This window comes from Taeniopygia guttata, chromosome 3 (assembly GCF_048771995.1).
Source record: "Taeniopygia guttata chromosome 3, bTaeGut7.mat, whole genome shotgun sequence".
Lineage (NCBI taxonomy): Eukaryota > Metazoa > Chordata > Aves > Passeriformes > Estrildidae > Taeniopygia > Taeniopygia guttata.
In genome coordinates this window covers 90566871-90588877 of record NC_133027.1, presented here as the reverse complement: position 1 = coordinate 90588877, position 22007 = coordinate 90566871, and the positions used below count along the sequence as shown (strand labels likewise).

At 43.2% G+C, this 22007-nt stretch overlaps 1 long non-coding RNA gene across 2 annotated transcripts in view; it reads left to right on the top strand.

The window, feature by feature from the left end:
* The window catches only part of LOC116808070 (uncharacterized), a 188630-nt gene that overhangs the window by 76112 nt on the left and 90511 nt on the right, over positions 1-22007 (top strand). For both annotated transcript variants that reach the window (XR_004367405.3, XR_012055225.1), the window contains exon 3: positions 4847-4927. This is a non-coding gene — a long non-coding RNA (uncharacterized lncRNA). The remainder of the gene's footprint in view (positions 1-4846; positions 4928-22007) is intronic.

The following is a 22007-nucleotide window of genomic DNA, read 5'->3' as shown; positions in this document are numbered from 1 at the left end:
ACCTGCTCCAAGGGCCACAGAGTCTTCAGTCTCCATTTCAAACCAGGACTGACTTTGCAGTGGCTCTCATGAAAGTCTGGCTAGTTCAGGGCATGCTGGTGGGGTTGGCAAGTTTTCACAGTCACTGTCTGAGCTTTAAATCAGCCAGGGAAATCCCAGCAGTTCTGAAAACACATATATGCTCTCGAGTTTTTGCCCGTTTCTTTTCTCCTTTTTACTTACCTTGGTCTGCAAAATCCTCCCAGCTTCTTTTTTCATTTCCCTTTTTGCTCCTGCCTTTATCTCTCCCCACTGTTGTTACATCCTCTGGTGATAACAGGAGTGACCCCATGGGGTGACCCTGGAAGATTATTACATTGGCTGTAAATTTTGAGCCTAGGCCAGTCAATCCAGTAGGGATTGCAACTCCCATCCTCTAAGTGCAGGAGGATTAACGCTCACCAACATAAGTCCTGTAAAGCACTCCACAGACACCAGCGACCATTCCTTTCTCTGCATATCTTTGTATTTCTGCCTTTAAGAGCAGTTGGGGAATAGAGCTTTGCTGTTCCTGTTGAGATGGTGAAGGGGAGGAAAAAGACAGCATTCATGACAGTCGGGGCAGAGTTGCATTAAATAAAGCCTCCATCTTTCATTCTTAAGCTCAGCTCCAGGTCTTTGATGAAGACAGATTTTTCAATTAGACAGGCAATGTTTGTTCTAATATTTTATACATGAACAGCTCAGCTGACATCTTACCCAGATTTATGAAGGAAATCGAATACAAATGGGAGGTTTAATATAAATTTATTATTCAAATTTATCACACATTTCCGCAAATAAAAATTATGGTTGCCTCAAAGAACTCATTTTTTTCCAAAAGAAAGAAAGAAGTTGATAAAGTTTCCACCCAGTGAATAACAATATTGTATGTTAAGAAAGATCTGTCATAATATAAATTATAACACACATGGAATACATTTCCCATTGAAGACAATATTTCTTTCTTATACAAATGTTGCACTCCTTCGTTGAACTGAAAGGAAGTTCAGGAAGGTTGGCAAAACAAAGTCCCCCATTTTTAACACTATACAGAGCAAAGTGTATTCTGCTGCCAATTACCCTTAACTGAAAATGACTGCAGCTTCTGGGAGACACAGCCAAGGGTCAGGGGGTACAACTGCTCCCCAAAGGAACAGAAATGTCAGGTGACATTCACACTTCAGCTATTTAAAGAAAGGATGAAGAGAATTTAAGGGAATAAAAGGCCCTGCAACATTCATTTTAGCCATGGGGAAATTACTGCAATTAATGCCAGGCCATTTATAGCCCATGATTCCATACTTTTCAGAGGGCATATCTAATTTAGGAAGGGATTAATACACCACAAGTTTTTATCTCCAGTCAAACCAAGAAGGAAATATGGGAAAATGGGGTTTTTTTCCTAAATCAGAATGAAGTACTAGACTGAAAGATTTATATAGTTTGGTTTCTGTAAACCAAATTTTTGCTTCCTTATTCAGTTGTGGCACTGCCGTGGTTTAGCTGCAATTCTAGCCTCCTATTTTTCATTTTTTCCTGTTTTCCCACTTTTTTTGACTGGAAAACAGTATGAGATGTGAAAGGTGATCAAAACATGTCATGATACTTCCAATGTCTCTCAATTTTCAAGTAGGGAAAAAACAAAAGAGGGGAAAGTGTGAAAGGTCCTAATAGTAATGTCAAAACCATTTGTGTGTTCAGTGTTTCAGAAATTTAAAGGAAACAGAGAATCTCCAAGAATGTATTTTACTGTCAATGTGTTTTACTGGATTTCTGGTTTTCATTGAATTCTGTTCTAATACACCCACTTATTTACGTGAATTTACAAGTTGTTCAGCATTCCCATGAGAAATTGTGATGTTATTTGGTGCCCCCATAAACCAAACCCCAAGCAGATACATGCAAAGACAAAAGGTCATATACTAATATGTATATGAATTAATGTGTATTAATGAATATATAAATTAATAGCAGAAACTGGAGGGATATCCAAAGCACGGGGGTGGCTAACCCTGCATTATTTCAATGGGATATGGCATTCCTTCAGGAGGGAGAGGATTTCTTTCACCTAAATTTATTCACCTACAGAGGTTGATGCTCAGAGCCACGTGGGAACCAGTCCCCCTAGTGCTCCCAGGGCAGAGAAATGGGCTCTGAGCCCAGAGCTCACCCTGAAAGGGGACAAAGGAACCAGCCCCTAAAAAAGCATCTCTAGTTGGCCCTGAAGTTGGGTTAGAAGGTGAATTCAGCTGCAGAGGTCTGTGCTGGGGGAGGTGGCTCCCATCTGATTTTCCTATCTCTAATTAGCTGTGTCAGCAGGCACTGAAATGAATTAGCAAGCCCAAAGTTCCTGTCCCAAAGAGTCCAGATTTTAGGTCCAAGTGAGTGTTTTCTTTTAAGAAAGCCTATTCCAAATCCTTAAGTCACATATTTGGATATTCCCTGCTCAGTGCTGTTAAGGCTGAAGGCCACTTTTCCTCACTGGGCAGAAGGAGATTTCCAGAAAGCAACTAAGATCCTCCCCAGGAGCAAGTCTTTGAGCTTTTAAAGCCAGTTCATTTCAGGATTGAAGTCTGTGTTGATGTGGGTTCTAACTCCTACTGAGAGTAACAAAAGTGTTATTTGAGGAGGTTTTGAAAATTGTATTTACCTTCAATTTACAATTGTAGTTGGTCAAACACCTTTTAGGAAACACCTTCTGAAATACTGGTCAGCACAGAGCTGAGCCTTGCTTAAATACCTGTAAACCCCAGGGTGTGCTTAACTTCAAAGCACAGAACTATTCACAGGGCAGGTTTAGTGGCTTTAAATTAATTTCTACTGACTATGCCACATATATTTTTGTACAGGAACCACTTTTAGTGTCCATTGCAGCCACAAATCAGAGGAAGCTGTTGCTAAATCAATACACTGAGGTGTAATATGCAATGTGTGGCTGTAAAGCCAGACCTTCTGCCCTGAGATAACAACATAGGAGTAGCAGTGAGGGGATTAGGGATCTCTGAGCTGTTTGCTTTCATGCTGAGATGTGCTGTAAGGCAAAGCAGGCAAACAGAATCAGAAGAAACAACTACAGGAAAGTTGACATATGTATTGCAGAGTCTTTCAGATGAGTCTTTGAGATGCCCAGTTTCTGTTTATGGTGTTGCATGGCCTTGGGGTTACAGGCTTGGCTGGCACAATCAAGAGCCTCTGTTCAACTCAGACTGGGGATTCAGAGGGCTCCAAGGAGGAAAATACCCTGGGAAGAAAAGGTCTGTAACAGCACTCAGGGCATCCAGCTGGCAGGTAGGGTTCCTGGCTTCTCATGCCAATTCCCATGATTTTTTTGTTTGGGTCAAATTTTGTTTTGGTTTGTTTTATGCCAAGGTTGTTTATGGTAAAATACATGAACAGTCCTGGGAGAGCTCCCCACATGCAGCTGAGAGCTCTGACCATAGGATGGCTGTGCAAAGGGCAGGGCAGTCCCACCTGTGTCTGTCTGCAGCTGGGAGAAAACAAGCCATGAGGGCTCTGGTCATCAGGGACATGGAGGCACATCCCCAGCTGCTCTGACTCAGGTGTGTTTGGCACACCAGTGGGGTAGCACTTCACACACATCTCTGCTCAGCACCCTTTGAGCACCAGCGTCACAACTGTGGATACTATCCTGTCCCCCCCTGCTCTGAGCAGGGACAGTTTCCCAGGGCCTCTCAGGGTTTCAATACCTGCATGTGTGGAGACTTCATAACCTCTCTGCACAACCTACTGCAGTGTCTGGTCACCCACTGTATTCCTGGTCATCTGTAACTTCTTGGACTTCTTGTATGCTTCCTTTTTATGGTTCAGTTTTGTCAGGAGCTCTGTGTTCCTCCATGCAGGCTCCTGCTGACATTGTTTTTCAGATTGCTGGCATGGAGAGTTCTTGAGTTTGGAGAAGGTTGTCCCTGAAAATCCACCAGCTTCTGGACTCCTTTCCTTTCCAGAGCCAGACAAAACCATCACTGCTGAGAGAGCAAGACAATTACCTTCCTTGACTAATTTCAATCCCTAGAAATTGAGGGTTGAGGTAGTTGGTTTTAATCTCAGGAAGGATCTAATTTGCTCCTGAAAGACATGAAAATTAGGAACACATCAATCTTGCTTTGCTGGGCTGGTGCCTTTGTGCTTTGGTGGCAACTATTCGTTACCCGAACAAATGTATTATTTTCATGTCTCATATTTACCAGGCAAGACCAGTGGCTGAGGACAGGCTGCAGGAGCTCCCAGCTCCCATCTGTCTGGGGGCAGGAGTTGTTTCCAGTGCTGCTTTGGCTGCCAGCACAGCCCCAGCTCTCACAGAGCCATATATTACTAGTGCTGGAAGAATGGTCTTCAAAGCTGTGTGACATTCTGTGCTTTGCCAGGCTGCTCATCTGCAGGGCTTTTTCAGTGTCCATAAAATTCATTATCATTGTAGCTCTGTCTAATTAGCCCATAAATGTTCCAGCGTAGTCCATAAATTACCCTGGCCTTAAAGGGCTTATCTGGTTGGTGTAATAAGTAGGTCTATACACTGGGATTTTTTCTATTATAATAGAGTATTATTTATATGACTGGGACTGAACTATGCCTGAACTGGGAAAGAAGCACTACACTATAAATAAAAAGTATTTTACTGTCCAAAGACTTTAAAGCTAGTTCAGGGCATGTTAGCATCTGCCTAAACCATCTCGTTTTGCTTATTCTCTGCTCCAAACAAGTAGAGAGTGGACAGACAAAGTATATCCAGAAATACTCATGTACAGTGATCTGCTGCACAGATAATCAGTGGTGGAGGTTCTGAGAGCATTTTGTGTTTTGACAGGTCAGTAGGTGCACAATAACATCTTACAAGATTCCTGGAGCTCAGCAGGAGGTGCTGAATTTTGTTGTGGAGCCACACAAGGTATGTTTTAACATATATATATTTTGCCATGTCGTCTAGGTTAATCTCTGACTAACATGGGAGGAAAAGGTATTTTGTTTCTAAAAATGTGAAGGAAAAAATTATTGGTGTTTTGCAAGCAGACTGGTCTAAAATTGACACTTGTTGCTCTTTGCTCCTGATCTGCAGCAGTTACTGCAGCCATTTCTCCTCTTTATTCCTCGAGACCTGTCCTGTGTTGGCACCCAAGTGTGGAGCAGCCCCTGGGGCTTTAAGGATACTGCTGGAGAGGGGGTGCCACCACCCTTGGTGTGGGGGTGTGGGTGCCCTTCTGAGGTGCTGTGGAGGATAAGGGGGGAAGCACACCCTTAGCAGGTGCAATCTTGTGTAAGGGGTGCTTTGGTGGCAAATTAGTGGTGTGACAAGGAGTTTGCCTGGCTATGTTGATGTCTCCAGAAAGTGCTTTACGTCACCAGCTGGGAGAAAGTTGGGGGAGGCCTGTATTTTAATAGTTCTGTGTCTTAAATACAGGAAATACATGTTACCTGTCTGAGGAGTATGTAGGTGCAGAAATAATGCAGAGAGATGGATTTTGGGTGAATGCAGGTCTGACATCTGAGTTGTTTCCCTGCCTAGAAAGCATTTGATGGGCAATAGTGGGGCTTGTTGTTGCTCTTGTTTCTGCTACAAGGTCTGTTTTAGACCACAGATAAGTTATTCTTTAGCCTAGTTTATTTCTCCATTGATAAGCTGCAAACAGTGGTGCTTTCCTGCCTGCCTGGCTGCTGCAGGTAGTGAGGGGTTAAGGTCTTGGGTTACCTGGGTCTGCTCTGCAGCATCACCCTGGGCCCTGCTCACACAGGCCTGGGGATTGGGGTGTCTGTGCACTGGACACAAATAACAGGAGGTGTCCTCACCACCTGCTGGGAGTTACAGCTATCTTCTTAAATTCATTTTTAAAAGCTGAAAAAATGTGATTTGTAGGGATACTCACGTGGGGGTTGTTTTGCTCTTTAAAAAAAATCAGTTTTGAAAAACAGCTCAACTACTGCTTCTTCCAGTGTTTTTCCTCTCTTTCCCTCACTCCTGACAAACTCACCCTCAGCTAACCAAAAGGGAATAAGTTTTGTAAGGGATGTCTCTGTCTTTCAACTGGTACTCCAAAACATGCATATTTTTGTTGCTGTGTGCACAATTATTTTGCAACTACCAACACCATCTCTGCAACTTGGGAGTACTTGTGGTCACACAAAGCTTGTGTCATGACTTGTCTGAGCCAAAGTCTGCAGAGGAAGCTGCATGTAGCCACACACCTGCATTTCCTGTGCTGTTACCACTTAGCTGGGTGCCTCTATCCCTGTGTTAGGACAGGATGGATATGTGTACTTTGAGATTTCTGTTGGGGTTTTGTGGGTTGTTTGTTGTTTTTATGCAAGAATCTCAGGAGAAAGATTAACACACACAGGGTGCTCCTAACAAGCACCACTGCAAAGAATCCAGCTCAGGGGTAGAGAGAACTGTGATGTGTTTCTCACCTTTGCTTTTCCTGGGTCTAAGAGTACCTGGTTGTTATTGGTTCAATTCAACAACCATCCCTTCCTCCAGTATTAACTACTTATTGTTCTGGGGAGCACAGGATCATTCCAGTGTTCAGGAATCTTTTTAACACACTGGAATGTCTTTTCTGGTCATGTCTATTAGCATTCCAGTATCTCCCACCTTGCCAGACAAACTCTGATTCTGCATGTTCTTGCCTGTTTGTGTGTGTTGGACTAAGGTGATTGTATAAGGTCTTGTGAGTTGTTGATTATAAACATGCAGAACTTCTTTGGCTTCAGGCCTCCACACTACAAAAGAAGTTGGGTTTGGAGAAAACCATTTGAGCAATATAAAATTCACCAAGGCAGATTTTACAGGTGGGGCTTTTAATTATTTGTAAACAGAATCAGGCAGCATATCCCTGTCAGGTATGCACCAAGTAGTGAAGTTTCATCTGTGGTTATGCAGTTGGTGCTATTTAAATAGCTATGATTTTTGGTAGGTATAAAGAATTTATTTTCTTGAAGCAAAGTCTGGCTTCTTCAATGAAAGACCAGGTCATGGCTCATTCAAGGCTTGCTGTTGTCTAAGAAGTTGGTAGGTGTTAAATTTTCATATTTAGGAATGAGGAAGACTTGCTGGGGATATGTTTAATATTCTTCACTCCAAGGATGTGAACTATGAGGTGTATGGTTTGCAGTTTAGATGCTGGATTTTATCTACTCTCTGGCAATACTTTTCCTATTAGAGCTGAAACAAACATTAAGTTTTCCCTTCAAACCCTAGAATAGGATCATAAAGACAAAAGTATTTTTATTCTGTAGGTAACATGGCCATTTGCTGAACAGGCTTCACTGAGAGAAAATTACACTGTTGGTTTACTTTTCTCCTGAATCTTGTTAGCAAACCCAAACTCTGTGTTTTCCATCTGCTGCTCTCCAGCAGATCCATTGGCAACTTTTCCCAGAGAACAACTGTCACCTAAAAGTGGTTCCAAGCAGATGTTTCCCAGCAAGTCTTCAGCAGTGAATATGTGTGTACTCAGAGAATCCTACTTCCTAGTAGGTGTTTTAGCTTTAAATGAGTGGCAAACCAATACATGAAAGCTACATGCTCTGATTGTGGCACTGAAATCACCCTCATTGACTTCAGCAGGACACGGATAAACCTGTGTGGTTTTGCCAGAGAATTATGAAATAGCTCAAGCACTTTTCCGATCTTTGGATTCTTGCAAAGACAGTAATTGTTATTTCCTTCAGTATATCTCTGTGCTGAGCATCTCTTCTATCTGTTCTCTTCAGATGCCAATGTGTTGTCAAAAGAGACTTCACACAGGACAATGAGTCCCCCAGCCTTTGTAATGATAAAGTATTTTTGTTTTCAGAAACCCTCAGCAGTGTCCCTGTGCTCCCCACCAAGCAGAGTAACACAGGAGTTGCTCTAAGTTATCAGATTTCTCTGCCCCATTTTGGGTGACACATTTATGGAGAGTCCTCCAACCTGCTCACCTCTTCCTGTGGAGCCTGCTGCTGGGGAATGGATTGGTGCTCTGGAGTGGTCACTGAACCTTGACAAGTGGCTTCACACAGGCCTGGGAGGCTGGAATGAGATCTGGTACTCAGCTGCTGCCCTGACATTCAAAAATATAATGGGTAAAATCCCGGACCAGCCTGAAGTCAGTGGGAGTTTTGCCACTGACTTCATTGCAGCCAGGATTTCACCCAGTTTATTTCACAGCCCCCTGTGCATGGGTGTGCAAGGTCAGGCTCTCATCATGGTCCCACTGGAAGCCATTTGCCAAGTCCTGTGGCCTTGTTCTCAATACTGCAGTTCAGTGGGAATTCTTGCCTGTGCCTTCTCAGGTTAGGAATTGGCTCTCAGCTGATCAGCACGGCTCACACTGTGCTTGTGGAGGGTGAGTTGGGAGGCTGTGGAGGTGTTCCCTTCTTGCAGAATGTTTGCTCCAGTGGGGATTTTTTTTTTGGGTCTTACTTCTAACAGCGTCTTTTGGGGCTTGTTTCATGTGGAAGACAAGAATTCAGCCTTTACCACAAACCTTAACTCTAGCAGGGTGTGTGTATGTGTTAATGCCTTTCATTCTGTAGATATGCTTGATCCAAAAAATGTGGATTCTGAAATTTGGATGCAGCTGTAAGTGAAGGATCTGGCTTGGGAGAGGGTGTTGATCCTGCCTGCTCCATCAACAGCCCTTAGCTGCCTCTTGGAGATGTTCATGAGGCCCATTTTATAGGGTCAATGTCCAGGTCTCCCTGTTGATTTCTTTAATAATACTAAAAATGCAGTTTAAAAATTGTTACTTTGTCCAAGAAATGAGACTCAAACTAAACCAACAAAACCAGGAAAGTTCACTCTGAATTTCTGGGATGAGAGCCAGTTCTCAGCCACATGTTGTAACTATATTATTTATGTCCTTATTTATTGATACACTGGCACCTAAAGTTCCCATCTGGGCCTGAGGCCCTGTTGCAGTACATGTGAAAAGCGCGGTAAGGTTGAGTCCCTGGCTGTGAAGAACATACAAGACACAACAAACACAAAAAAATCTTCCTATAAATCCCACTTTACATAGCAGGAACAGAAACTTCTCTCTGGCAAAGCTGCGCAAAGAAATGAGGGTCCTCCTGCATCTCAGGTAGGGGCTTTAGAGACAGTTCCTGCTCCAATCATATTTCTTTGTCTCTTCTCTTTTCATGAATAAATCACTTTTCAGTTTTTCCTCTGGATCCCACTCTCCATTGTCAGAAGCAGTGCCACCTCTAGCACTGAGACTGAAAGGATTAAGGGAAGGGCAATGTCCCATTCCACATTTCTCTTGCTTCAGTGGTTGAAGGAAAATGTTAGTATTATATAAAAATAGTTTCTGAAATCAAAGCAAATTTCTTTCAGTCAGGCTTCAAATACATTAGAGAAAAAGAAAATATGGACACCGTTTTTTGTGTATTGCAGTTTGGATTAGTATTTCCTGCTGCTCAGGTACCTGTCATTTCTTCTACCTTCTCTCTTCCCCTGAGGTGTTCAATCCCTTTCAGCTCCAGCTGAAGGTATGAACTTGGGTTTTCCCTAATAATGCAACACAATACCAAATTGAAGCTTCTTGAAGGGCTCATGAGGGAAGTGTGCAAACATCTGGTTGACATTTAATATAGAAATGTCAGGTCTCAGCATTTCCAATCCAAGCTGACAGCTCCTTCAACACCAAAACATTCTTATTGAGAAAATATAGGGAAGAGGTGGTTCAGAGATCAAATACTAAACTTTTTCCAAAAGTGCTTGTTTTTTTTTAAAGAAGTGTGTGTAAGCTCTGTGTCTGGAAACCTTTGCATATTCCCAATTGGAATCAGCATTACCATGCAAAGAGAACAGTTTGCTGTGGAGAAGGCTGGGCTGAGGCTCTCTGTGGAGGTGGGGGTATCTTCCAGTAATCCTTCTGTCATTTGAGATGGTCAAACATTGCAGCAGCTGGCCAAAGCAGGCTCCAGGGCTGTGCAAATGGCAGGAGGTCCCCAAATCCCCTCTGCCATACTCAGGCACTTGTCATCATGGCTGTTTCTGTCCCACAGGTATCACATTTGTGCCCTGGAGCCCACTGGACTTCTCAGTTTAGCTAAGGGTTTTATAGGAATGCAGGACCTGCATTCTGCTGGCTCCCAGCGTTGTCTAAGCCCAGCCTAATGGTACATTCCCTCTTCCCAGATCCCAGGATGATGCTTCCTGTGGGCTGGCTGTGGGCTCCTTGAGGCACATGGCCAATGCAGGGCTCAGCTCTTTTGGTGAGACTGAGGAGGTTTAGTCTGGAAAAGCCCAGGCTTAAATGCATGTTTAAATCCCAGTTAAAGAAATGGAAATGAAAGATCTGCCTGGGAAATGCACCTAGAAATTGCTTTGGAGACCTGGCTTGGACTGAGAAAGTCAGGCTTCAGTTGTGATTGAAAAGTTCAGCAAAAATTTCTCTATTCATTTTTTAGGACAGAGGTTTTCTTTTCTCAAAAAGTAATATAAAAGTGAGAAATAACCATTCCTAGGAAAGCACTGTTTTTAGCAGAAGTGATGGGGGCTTTTTTAAGAACTTTTTTTTAACATTATCTAGTCTTCTGACTGCATTCTTCTACTTTTCACTTTCTTTATACCCCTCCCTGTCTTTAATTCCTTCTAATACGCTGCATCTTAAGGAAAGAAGGAGCAGATATTCACATGTTATTCTAGATGAGGTTCTACCATCTGCCTGTGACATAACCAGAATTGTATTGCTTTACTCTCTGACCTCACATTCTCCTGGCTCTTTTCTTCCCTGCTGTCAAGGTGCTGCAGGCAGGGATGATGCCCACAATGTCCAGATTTAATGGCGACTCTTCATCCCCTAAGTGAGGCCACCTGATGTGTTGGATCTAGCAATAACCATCACTATTTCTCCTCTTCCACTGCCCATTCATCTTCCTTCAGAAAAGCTTTCTACTTAATGCAGTGTCCTGGTCCCAAGTGAAATAAATAATTTCATGTCCAGTTTTCTTCTGCCCAACATCCTGCGGTGTAATGTCATGTTTCTTATATTCAGCCATGGTAAAAACAGCAGGCAGGCTGGCTTTTGGAAGTAAGGATATAGAATCTGATCTACTTTTTATTGGAATCAGTGATCAAGTTCTCACTTCAGCAAAACTCATGACTCACACATGGCTCACAGCATCTCATTTGCACCACTGAATGCTCTGGGTTAAAACAAAGGTCATTAGAAAATGTACCCAAGAGGTTAAGACCTGTTTAAATACACATTAAGGGGTGTAATGTTTGAGAGGAGTGTAGTTAAACTGAGCAAACCTGTTAGGAGAGCACATCTCCCCAGCTTTTAAAGGATGCCTCAGAATTTCTGGTCCTTTCTTTATTGTTGACTGATCAATAAATGGGCTTGGCTTTGCTTTAGAAGGAATAGTAGAGTGGAGAGGGAATGGGAACAGTTTGTTGCATGAAACAGTTTCATATAAGCTCAGTTTGTAAGAATCTCAAATTAAAGAGTTCACATGACTGGAAGGCAAAATCTTCTGGCTGAGGGCCAAGTAGAGAAATGAGTGGTGTTTGCTGGGGGAGCTTAACCCCACTTGGGGACAGGAGTGGCTGGCGGGGAGACAAGTCGGTGCCCTCTGCACCCTTCAGAGCCTGTTTCTACCTTTCTGAACCCGCCTTGTCTCTCCTTGCCTTGAGGAGACCAGATCTGTTAGTGGTGATCCCAAAAGGTTCTGTTTTCATTGTTATTTGTGCCCATGTGGAGGCTCTTCCTAGGAAATGTTCCTTGAGTACGAGCCATGAATGTTGTTTTTGGTTGCTTGAGAATGACCCTTTCCAGGTGGCACAGGAAACTGAGATGTGCAATGCTGGGGGCTGTGGGATGGGCTGGTGCTGCTTTGACCCCATGGTGCTCCTGCCCATCTGAGCAAGGTGATGGAGTGATGTTATAAAGTGTGCAAAAGACTTTTTCCTAGTCATGATCATCCCCTGTTGCACAAGGCATCTCAATCTGCTTCTCCAAGAAGGAAAGGCTGAAAGAGATGGAGAACAGAAGGACTGTTCCTTCTTTTTGTCCCCTGGAGGGTGTGTTATTTAATTAGGTACAAAGGCTGTTAAAATCAAAAGGTTAAACTGAAAGTCTGCTTGATTTATTACAGCCTCCAGCAAGAGGAGAGAAAGAAATTCTGAAAAATATTCAGCTTTAGTTCATATCTTTCCATCTTGGACAGAAAAGAAAGAAAGAAGCAGGAACTAGCTTTCCATGTAAAACTCAGGTTTTGTTTAAAATTTTCACTTTGGGATTTTATTTTCATTAAATTACCAAATTACTGGGTCTAGTCAAACCTCCAAAGCTAAAAGGAATTAGAAGCTAATTACAGAACATGGAAGAAAATATTTTGTTGGTGATGTTTTTTTCTTTGTATCTTTGCTAACTTGTTAAAAAAGAATTCCAAAATGAGATGTCTCTTTTTATCCATGTATATAAAAAAATTCCTTTTGAACTTCCAGGCAAAATGATTGTAATTTTACAATCAGTTACATTCCAGCTATTGGAAGCATTTTTTTTCTCCTTTACTCTAAATTCCATGTATATGTTAATACTCAGTCTGCCCTTTAAAAGTCACGTAGACCAGGTTTATGTTTGTTTTCAGAATTTGGATGTATTTTGGTGGGGAGACGGGTTGAGCCCCAGCTCCAGGCACTCTCTGCCATATGGAAGTGTTTGCAGATGCGTGCTGGGGAATGTGGAGCTGCACCATGGCTCCTGATCGAGGAGCAGTGCTGCCTGCTGAGCGTGTTTGGAAATCCAGGGGTTTAGTTGAGCAGGATATCTATTTTCTAGGTCAGAAGGAGCATAATTTGGCACTCGGCTCTGGTGGAAAGTCTTGGAGAACTGGCTTCCTACCCACCCTTTGTGACATTGAAAATGTGTTTCTGAATAAGTGAATCCAAGGGTTTATTTAATGTTGGACATATGTGGTTTTATGGTCTTGGCCCAGCCCTCCTGTATAAAGGAACTGGAGAGTGGGTGCAGAGCTAGATACCAAATTGGCAGGATGTCACAAGGAGCGGGTGTGTCAGCACTGGGTACAGCCACACAGAGAGAGCCTCTGCACATGGGCTTGTCCCATCACACGTCCATGTCCATCTCCATGAACTGCACGGGAATGCAACCGTGACATGAAGAAGCCCCATCCTTGCACTGCCAAAGCATCCAACTTTGCCATCTGCTAAGTGCAGGATGTTATTAGGCCCTTGTCTTCCACAAACTCTATGCAGACACATCCCCAGAGTCGCCCTTCAAGCTTCAGCCTCCCCAGTATGATTTATGAGGGCATGTGATGACAGGACAAAGGGGAATGGCTTAAAACTGACAGAAAGTAGGGTTAAATCGGATATTAGGAAGAAATTCTTGCCTGTGAGGGTGCTGAGGCCCTGGCACAGGTTGCCCAGAGAAGCTGTGGCTGCCCCATCCCTGGAAGTGTTCAAGGCCAGGCTGGATGAGGCTCTGAGCAACCTGGTCTAGGGGAAGGTGTCTCTGCTCCTGGCAGGGAAGTTGAAATGAGATGAGTTTTAAAGTCCCTTCCCACCTAGGCCATTCTCTGATTCTATGGGGAAGGCTTTCTTGATTTGTGAGTCCTTTGATATGTACAGACCAGAGGTTCTAGAAGTACCACCTATGTGTACTGCTGGACAGCCTGGGGAGACTTGTTCTTCCAGTTCCTTTTGAGGCCTTCGAGTTTGGGAATGTGCCTTGGCTGAAAAGCTGCTGCTTTGGAGCAGTGATATGTGGTGGGCAGCTGGTGGGGTGAGGGGAAAGGGCTTTTCAGGAGTCTGCTGCCTTGAGTACACAGTGTTTCATCATTTTGTTTGCTTAATTGAAAATTACCTTAGAAGTGAACAGTAAATACTGTTAGTGCTACTGCAAGAATGTGTCCAAGTTGATTCAATCCTGAAAGCAGCTGGAAAAGCACCAGCACTTATGTCATGCCTGTTCGTGACTTATGCAATCAGAGGTGGTTTGCAGCACACTTTGCAAAAGGTAGAATAAAAAATTTGACCTCTCTTGCCAAGCTGGGTCTAGATACAGCACTGAGCTCTTAAATGCACAGATATCAGGATTTCATAGAAGAGCCCCACAAATTTTCACACTTCCATGTAAAATTTCACCCCTTCTGGAATACAGAGGCTCGTGATGTTTGACAACACACACACAAACAAAATCACCCCAGACTGTGCAGAATCAATTGGGAGATACTGTTTGTGTCTGGAGAAAAGTATTTAATCATTTTCCCAAAGATATCCCCCCGATATGAATGGTAACAGGATGTTTATAACAGAGATAAGGCTGGGATGAAATCCTATCCCTCTCTGGGAGCTAATAAAAGCAAAGATTTGGAATTAAGTATCACTTTCTCTGAGCTGCACACGAATGAGGAAATGGGGTCAGAAGGGCAAGCTGCAACATTGTAGGCACTTTATCTAAAACATAAACATTACTAGAGTGCATTCTGGCCAAATTAACTCTCTCAGATCTGCCATGTTAGCATTCCTGTAGTACTTAAGCCTGCCAGCTTTACTGCTCTGCTGACTGAGAGTTGAACTCCAAGTTGGGGCTGACACTTCCGAACAGGGCTCTGAGAGGGAAGGGTCTGTTGAACCCTTCTGCAATTAAATATTCTCCAAAGAAATACCAATGTCATTGTGAAAAAGAAAAGGAGGAAAAAACAAAGGTGGGGTGGAGTCACAGAAATATGATCTGCTCTGCTCAGTGCACAAACCCCTGAAAAGCGGGGTTTCTTTGCACTAGGAGTAAAAACAGGAATATTTGCTTTGCTACTGTTCACTGCAAAGCACTTGGATCAGAGAGGCGGGGCTTGAAATCGCAGCCTCCTTCATGTCCAAAGTGAGCCTTTTAATACCACACTGGGTAGTTTAGCCCTGGGTGATGTCAAAATCTTCCTAAAACCAGGATGCAACGTTGGGATGGGAGCACTCTGCAAAGTCACCATCATCTGTGTTTGAGAGATGTCACATCATTAAGCAAGAGCAGCTCACAGGTGCTCCAACCAAAAGCAAGATGCCCTTGTGCCAGGCAGTGTCAGGATGTGGCTCACAGAAACAGAAGGACAGGAAGCATGTGTTATCCCCATACATGGCATGGGGGATTGGTGCAACTGATGCTATCTTCACCATGAAAGCAGAGGTGCAAAAGCCTACAGAGAGGAGGAATAATATTAAAATTAGCACCTTCCCAAGATCAGACAAGTGCTTGAGAGCTAAATTACTTCCTTGCTGTGTAAGGTGGAAGCAGAAGAGACCAAAATGTACTCCACACCTTTCCGTGGAACAGATGGCTCCCCACAGTAGTTATAGACCTCAGCCAGGAGGGATGGGGAGAGCTCTGCCCCAGGGTTCTGTTCAGGCCTGGCTGCAGCTGGTTGACTTTGGAGTATCTGTTCCACTTGAAATGCTGCCTTGTTTTAATATATTTCTGAAGTTTTCATTCTGATCCAAGATTCAATAGTATTTTCTAGATGTACTGGGCAATAAACCATCTGCACCTTTTGCAAAAATCAAGTCATGCCAACTGCTTGGAGTGAAGGGACTGCTTTGGCTTGGGCTGTTTGGTTTGGGTTTGTTGTTTGTTTTTGGTTTTTTTTCCTTTTTGGAAAGAAGGAATAGATCCCCAGTATTTCCATGGTAGTGACCACTTTTCTATCTTCAGTTTTACAAAACTGTAAGGTGGTCCTAAATATCTTGTCTTTCTAGGATCCCTGGGAATCTTACACCAGGGAGGTTGGTGGGGCAAGGATTGCCACCTCCAGGGCACTGTGTGTACAGTGAGGATGCTTTTGGAGGTACAAGAGGAAACCTGTTGTCCTCACAATTCCCTGGTAAAAACCAAAACCTGATGCAATTCCCTTCAGCCCTGCAAGGTTGTCTGCAGTAGATTATCCCAGAATCTCTCCTGGGTATCAGAAGAAGGTTATCAGTTTGAAATTCCATCTGTAAAATGGCCTTTTGTCAATAGAATGAGACTTCATGATTATAAAAGCATTTTCTTATATTACTGCTCTCTAATTTCCAGTCACAGAATTGAGAGATTCAATGGTTCAGAGTTAAATGGATTGTCTAGAGTCTCACAAGCAATTGGAAGGGAGACAACCCAGCCCTTACTTTTAGGACACCCAAACTACCTTGTTACCCAGTTCCTTCCTGAGAAACCTCTTGAGGTTATAAACTGCCTGGTTGGGTGCATTTTTTTTTTTCCCTCTTCTTTTTTCTTTTTTTAAAACACAATCACTTGAATTCTTATCATAATTCCTTATCTATGGCAAAGAGCAGTGTAAATACCTCAAGTAAAATCTCAGCTGTGCTGGGAACAGCTAGTCCTTGTTAGCTGATGGTGGTTTATGTTGCAGATAGCAGTTATCTGAGGAGGCTTTGCACAGCAGTATAAAGCCATTCCTTTGTCAGCTGAGGTCCATCAAAGTCCTGTGGAGGATTTGGCTGCTGGAGCATTCTGGTAGGGCACTGCTGTGCCATTGCAAGGTGTCTTGGCAGGAAATGAGGCAGCCATTCCCTTGAAATCTGAACTCTGTGATGCTGTGAATTAGAGGGGAGTGTTGTCTCCAGCGCCAGCTGCCAAGGGATTGTGCTGCCAGCTTATTCCTTTCCTCATTTTATTTCCCAGTGGACCAGCTTCCAGCTGGATCCCAGCCCTTCAGAAAGGGGAGGAAAGCGGAGGCTGTGATTTGCTAGAAATCATTCATATAGGGGAAAATGGGTAAAAAGAGTTGGAAGAAGTTCTTCAAGTAGCTCATAAATCCACATTGCTGTCTGGAAATGCTGCTGAACATCCCATAAACCTATCCTTTTCTTTGTGCTGTTCCCTCTGCTCCTAGCACCAGCCACTGAAACCATGTCAGATAGGTCACTTCACACTGGCCTTTTTTTTTTTTTGTTGTTGTTGTTGTTTTTTTAAAGCACACAAGGAGTTCCTAGGGTTTAAAATCATGCAGTGAAACTGCATGTGACAAAGCTGTCAGTATTCAGGAGGAATTGCCAGCAGTGTGTTAATCCCAGCACTCACACGAATCTCCTTGGGTGAGATCTGCTTCCCTTCCAACACGTTCCTTCCAGTTTTCTTTCTAAACCACAATCAAAACTCCCCTGTATTTTGTTTGAGGTTTGAAACAGCCAGCGGTTCATTGATTTCACATAAAGGGCTTCTGTGCAGGCAATTGTGCATTCGTTAAACTGCTTCGAGCTGGTCACCTTTCTTTATCCAAAGCCCTGGGAGGAGATGGTGGGGTTTCCATTGCAGCCACCCTACGGGGGAGGGGAGCAATGCTGCTGACTCTGCTGGGGCTTTGGGGTCTCACTGGGGAGCTGGGTGAGGCTGCTCAAATAGGGAGAGCCAGCCAGACTGGGCAAAAAGTCTTTATGGCTGGGACAGGGACCTGAACTCCAGACAGACGCCAGTGGAAGTGTCCACCTCCTGTCTGTGGCTCCTCAGCTGGTGACATGTATGGTGTGTTCTGGGCTCAGTATCTGGTACTCAAAGTGAACCCAGGGCCTCCAGTCCTGTGTTACATCAGTTGTCTCTGTTAAAGTATCTTTTATTTTGCAGCCCCCACTTTAAGAGGGGATTAAAATAGTCCAGCACAGCTTCCTAGCTTGCCTGGAAACTGTGTGCTTGGTGAGGTCCCTGTGCCTTCATCTCCCTGCTCCTCCTCTCTTCTCTCTCCCAGGGCAGCTCTTGTTCCCCATTTGGACCCATGTGGCTTTGAGGTAGCACAGCCTTCCTGAGCTGGGGTCAGAAGCGCCCTCTCTTCTCCACCACCTCCAAGGAGCTGTCAGAAACTTGTTTTAGAGCTTGGCAGTGCCTTGAATAGGAAGCCAAGCTCCGTGTCTAAAGAAATCAGTACAGGATCCTGATAAATTGGTCTGTCTGATGGTGCTTCTGTATTTGGGTTCTGTTCCTTGTGGTTGCACAAAAAGGTTTGAAAACATGCACTGAAGAGAACAGCAAAACTTAAATCTATCCTATTTCAAATTTGAAATTGGTAAGACAATCCCATCCCTCAGCAGCCAAGCAAGGATTTTTTTGTCATTCTGGCAAAAATTAATATCTTATTATAGCTTCAGGGATAAGTTTGCATCAGCTTATCCTGAGTGACTGAGTAAACATGCAGGTCTGCAAAAAATATTTGGATTTTCAAAAATAATTAAAAACACTGTGCAGACATCATAGTTATATTTAAGTTATTGCAGTAGCAGTAGGGTAAGTTGGTTTCAGTATGACTTGCAGATTTCTTTTTCTGGTTTTGAACTGCATTCATGAACAAGTTTATGTGGATGGAAATGATGCTTGGAAATTTCTCATTCTAAGCGGTGTTAGAAATTACCAAATTATATATTTTAAACCATATACACACCTTGGATTTAATGAAAGTTGGAAGACAGTTGAGAAATCAGGCCCTAAGTTCTCACTCTAGCAAAACAGCTGAAGGCTTGGATGAGCAGGAGCATCCAATGAAGGCAGCCAGGGTCAGTCCCAAGTTCACTGTCACTTCCACAGGAATTACCAGGTGGCTTCTGCTGAGTCAAGTTATATCCAGCCTGAAGTCTGTTTAATCCCACTCACTTGTGGACATTTTCCCTGCAATATTTAGCCTAGCCCTCATGAGGCAGGAGAATGAGTTTTAGCCTCCCTGGCCTTTGGTTCTCTTGGTGCAAGAAGGGACCTCCCACCCAAAAATGCCTTTTGACTGTAGGTGCAGGAAATGGATGGTGATTTGCCTCTGAATTCCTGTGCTCACACAGAGCCTGGCACAGAAGGGATTTCATGGGAGCAGAGAAAACTGGGTCCTGCCACTGGCAGCAGCAGTAATGATAACATGGGAACTGACAAGTCACCATTTCCTCTTCTCCTGAACTACTTCCAGTTCTTCTGACTAGAAGAATTGGAAATAATGTGTATCTGTTCTGTACAGTTTTGGATCCATCACTTCTCTTTGCCTAAATGCATATTTTATTTCAAGCCAAACCTTGATGTGTGCTCCTACTGAATGTGCTTAAACATTTCCCTAATATTCTCCAAGGTGCCTGTCTATGAGGGCTTTAGAGCAGGTAAGCTTCCCAGAAAATATTGTAGTTGATGAGTTTTACATCACAGGCTCGCTCTCACACTCTTTTCCTGTTTTTTTTTTTTTTTCTTTTGAAGTGGAAACTGTATTCATTTTCAAAGTAGACATGTGCAGTCAGCAAGGATGAAAATTAAGGTAATTGTCAAAAATCCTGCCAGAAGGGATTTCTGCACTTTAATTCCTGCTTACATTATCAAGACAAGTAAATTATCTTTTCATGGAATGTTTCCTTTTTTTCTGGAAACACTACTGATAAATGATGTAATATTCAAGACCCTTCTCCACAGCTGCTGGAAGCCCAAAATTTCTATTCCCTTCACCACAAGAGGTGCAGATGCCAAGTAAAACCTTAACCTGACTTTCATGATGAAATGTGATGGTATCACAGAGGGAAATGAGGAATCTACAAATATTATTCTGAAAATAATGGATTGATTGAGCTCCTGTATTTTTTCCTGGGTATTTTTAGGAACCTGCTCTTGTTGCTACAGGGATTAGGAAGAAGCCAAGCAGAGTTCTGAAATGGTAGCTGAGAGGGGCTTTCTCTGGCTGTGACTCGAAATACCACCTTGACAGGAACAAGCTATAGCTCCTGTGTCAAAGCAGAAAGCTGCTATTTTTATCCCTGAAGTTTTAACCAGTTCTCAGGAAGGGCTTGCTTTCTGCACTGCTTTCAGATTGTCACTTGCAAAACAGAGAGGACTTCTGTGGTATCATTTAGGAAGATGGAATAGCCCAAGCAGAAAAACCTCATCGACTGACAGGCTAGTATAGTGCCTTTTTGTGGAAAGGAATCCCTTTTCTTCTGGTTTTTGTCCTCCCCTAAGCTGTCCACCAAAACTTGAATAGCAGAGGCCACTTTTGCTCCATATCTAAAATAAATTAGGTCAGTTGTTGACATTTTAGCACAAGTAGCTTATCTTAGGCATAAGAGCTGCTTAACCCATTGCAAAGGGAGAATGAATACTTTTTTCCCCACCCCAACATAAACAGTGCCTGGACTTTCCAAACAGTATTTGGGAAGGTCTCTTGACATCTGACACTGTGCAATTTACTACTTTTGTCAGGTGAGTAGGTTTGTCTCTGGTGACCAGTGCTGATCCCTGCTGCACTGGTGATGGGTTCTAATACTCCTGCCCAGCACCCACTGCTGCTCCTTTCCTCGCTCTGTAGACAGAAGTTCCATCTGCACTTGAGCCATCTCTCATCTGCTCGAGCACCTTGTCCTCCTGCTTCAAAGATAAGGAGAAAAATTACACTATTTAATCATATAATTGGTTGAAACCTCCTTGTTGCACTTTTTTATGTCCAAATGAGCAGCCTTTAAGGGAAAAGTTGCTTTGTAAGCTTGTGGCATTTTGGGTTTAAGAGGTTATGGACACGGAGAAATTGATAGCTGTCAGATCACCTAAAAATTCTCATATACTGATATGAGGAGTCATCCCACCTCTGGCTGTTGTTTTTCATGCTGAATATGCCAGCTTCAGCATCCCATCACTACATACACAGCTGTGGATTGTCAATGAGAATCTGGCAGAACAGAATTTTAGATCAGGATTCAATTGCATAAGTAGTGTGCATTTTGGATAAGGACCCAAGTGTCCTGTACCTGGTACTTGGCTGATTTTTACTGTTGCTGCTCTTTGACTCTGTTCCTCTGAGCAGTGCTTATTTTAAATGTGGATATTAAACTTGAGGGAAATACAGAAGGAATAGGTGAATTTTAAGGGTTCAGGGCTAGATAAAATTTATCAGGTTAACTAACAAGAAGAAAAGGAAGAAAACCAACTATTTTTCTCTGGTATATGCACAAAAGATTTGCAGATTCCCAAATGCCCTAGTGATAATGAGAAACTTTGACAGCACTGAAGTATTTTTTAGTAGTACTCATTTATCCAAGTGCTATTTTTCAGTAAGAAAACATCATTTATATTGGTTCAAGGAAGAAAGCACAGGTAGTTATTGTGATGGGCCTCTCTGAAAATATCCAAATCCTACTTGTAGCCCACTAAAAAAGACCCCTAGTGCTGTCTGAGTTTAAAAGCAAGTACCTGACTTGCCAAGGCACTGCAGAACCACCTTCTGACCAGTAACACCCTTGAATTCCTGTGCCTTGGGAAGCAGTGGCCTCCAAAATGCATGGTCCTGTGGAAGATGTCCTCGGGAGAAGCTGGACACTGGGTTCTCCAGAGCAAAGCCAGAAATGCGAAACATGAGTGATTCACTGCAGTCAGGGAGCCTGGCTTCATCCTGGCTTGGAGGCGGCCGGCGTGGCTGCCTGGCATGACGGCGCTTCCCAAGAAATCCTGACGAATTCTAGGTGGAGGTGCTGATTGCAGCGCGTGAAGTCAAGCCATGTTTAGCAACAGCCTTTGATGAGAGCACCATCCCTTCTGTCGAGCCCTGAAGACATTACCTAACCATGTGCTTTCTGAATTCCTGGGAACTGCCCAGCTCAGAGCTAATCGAACCAACCAGACACATACACACACCAAAAATTAGTTTTGCTTAACACCTGGGGCCAAGCCCTCAGCTGATATAAATGTGCAGCAGTGACACTAAGCTAATTTATGGCAGCCCTAGATTTGGCCCAGGAATACTACTATTTTTCTATTTAGAGAAGTGCTAGCAGTTTGCATGAGCTTGTTATTAGGAATGAGCCAACTATTTCAGAGGAAATTATGGAGTAATAACAACCACAGAACCTAAATTAGTTGTTTTTAAGTTATGAGAGCATAAAATAATAATATCTGACACCACTAACCATTATTCTTTTTTGCACTGTTTAAAACTTCAGCTGTGCTTTGCCAAACCAATTGTTTCCAGATTCTGTCAAAAATATTGTCCTTGGGCAGAAAGCTTGGATGCTAAATTTCAACCCAGAATGA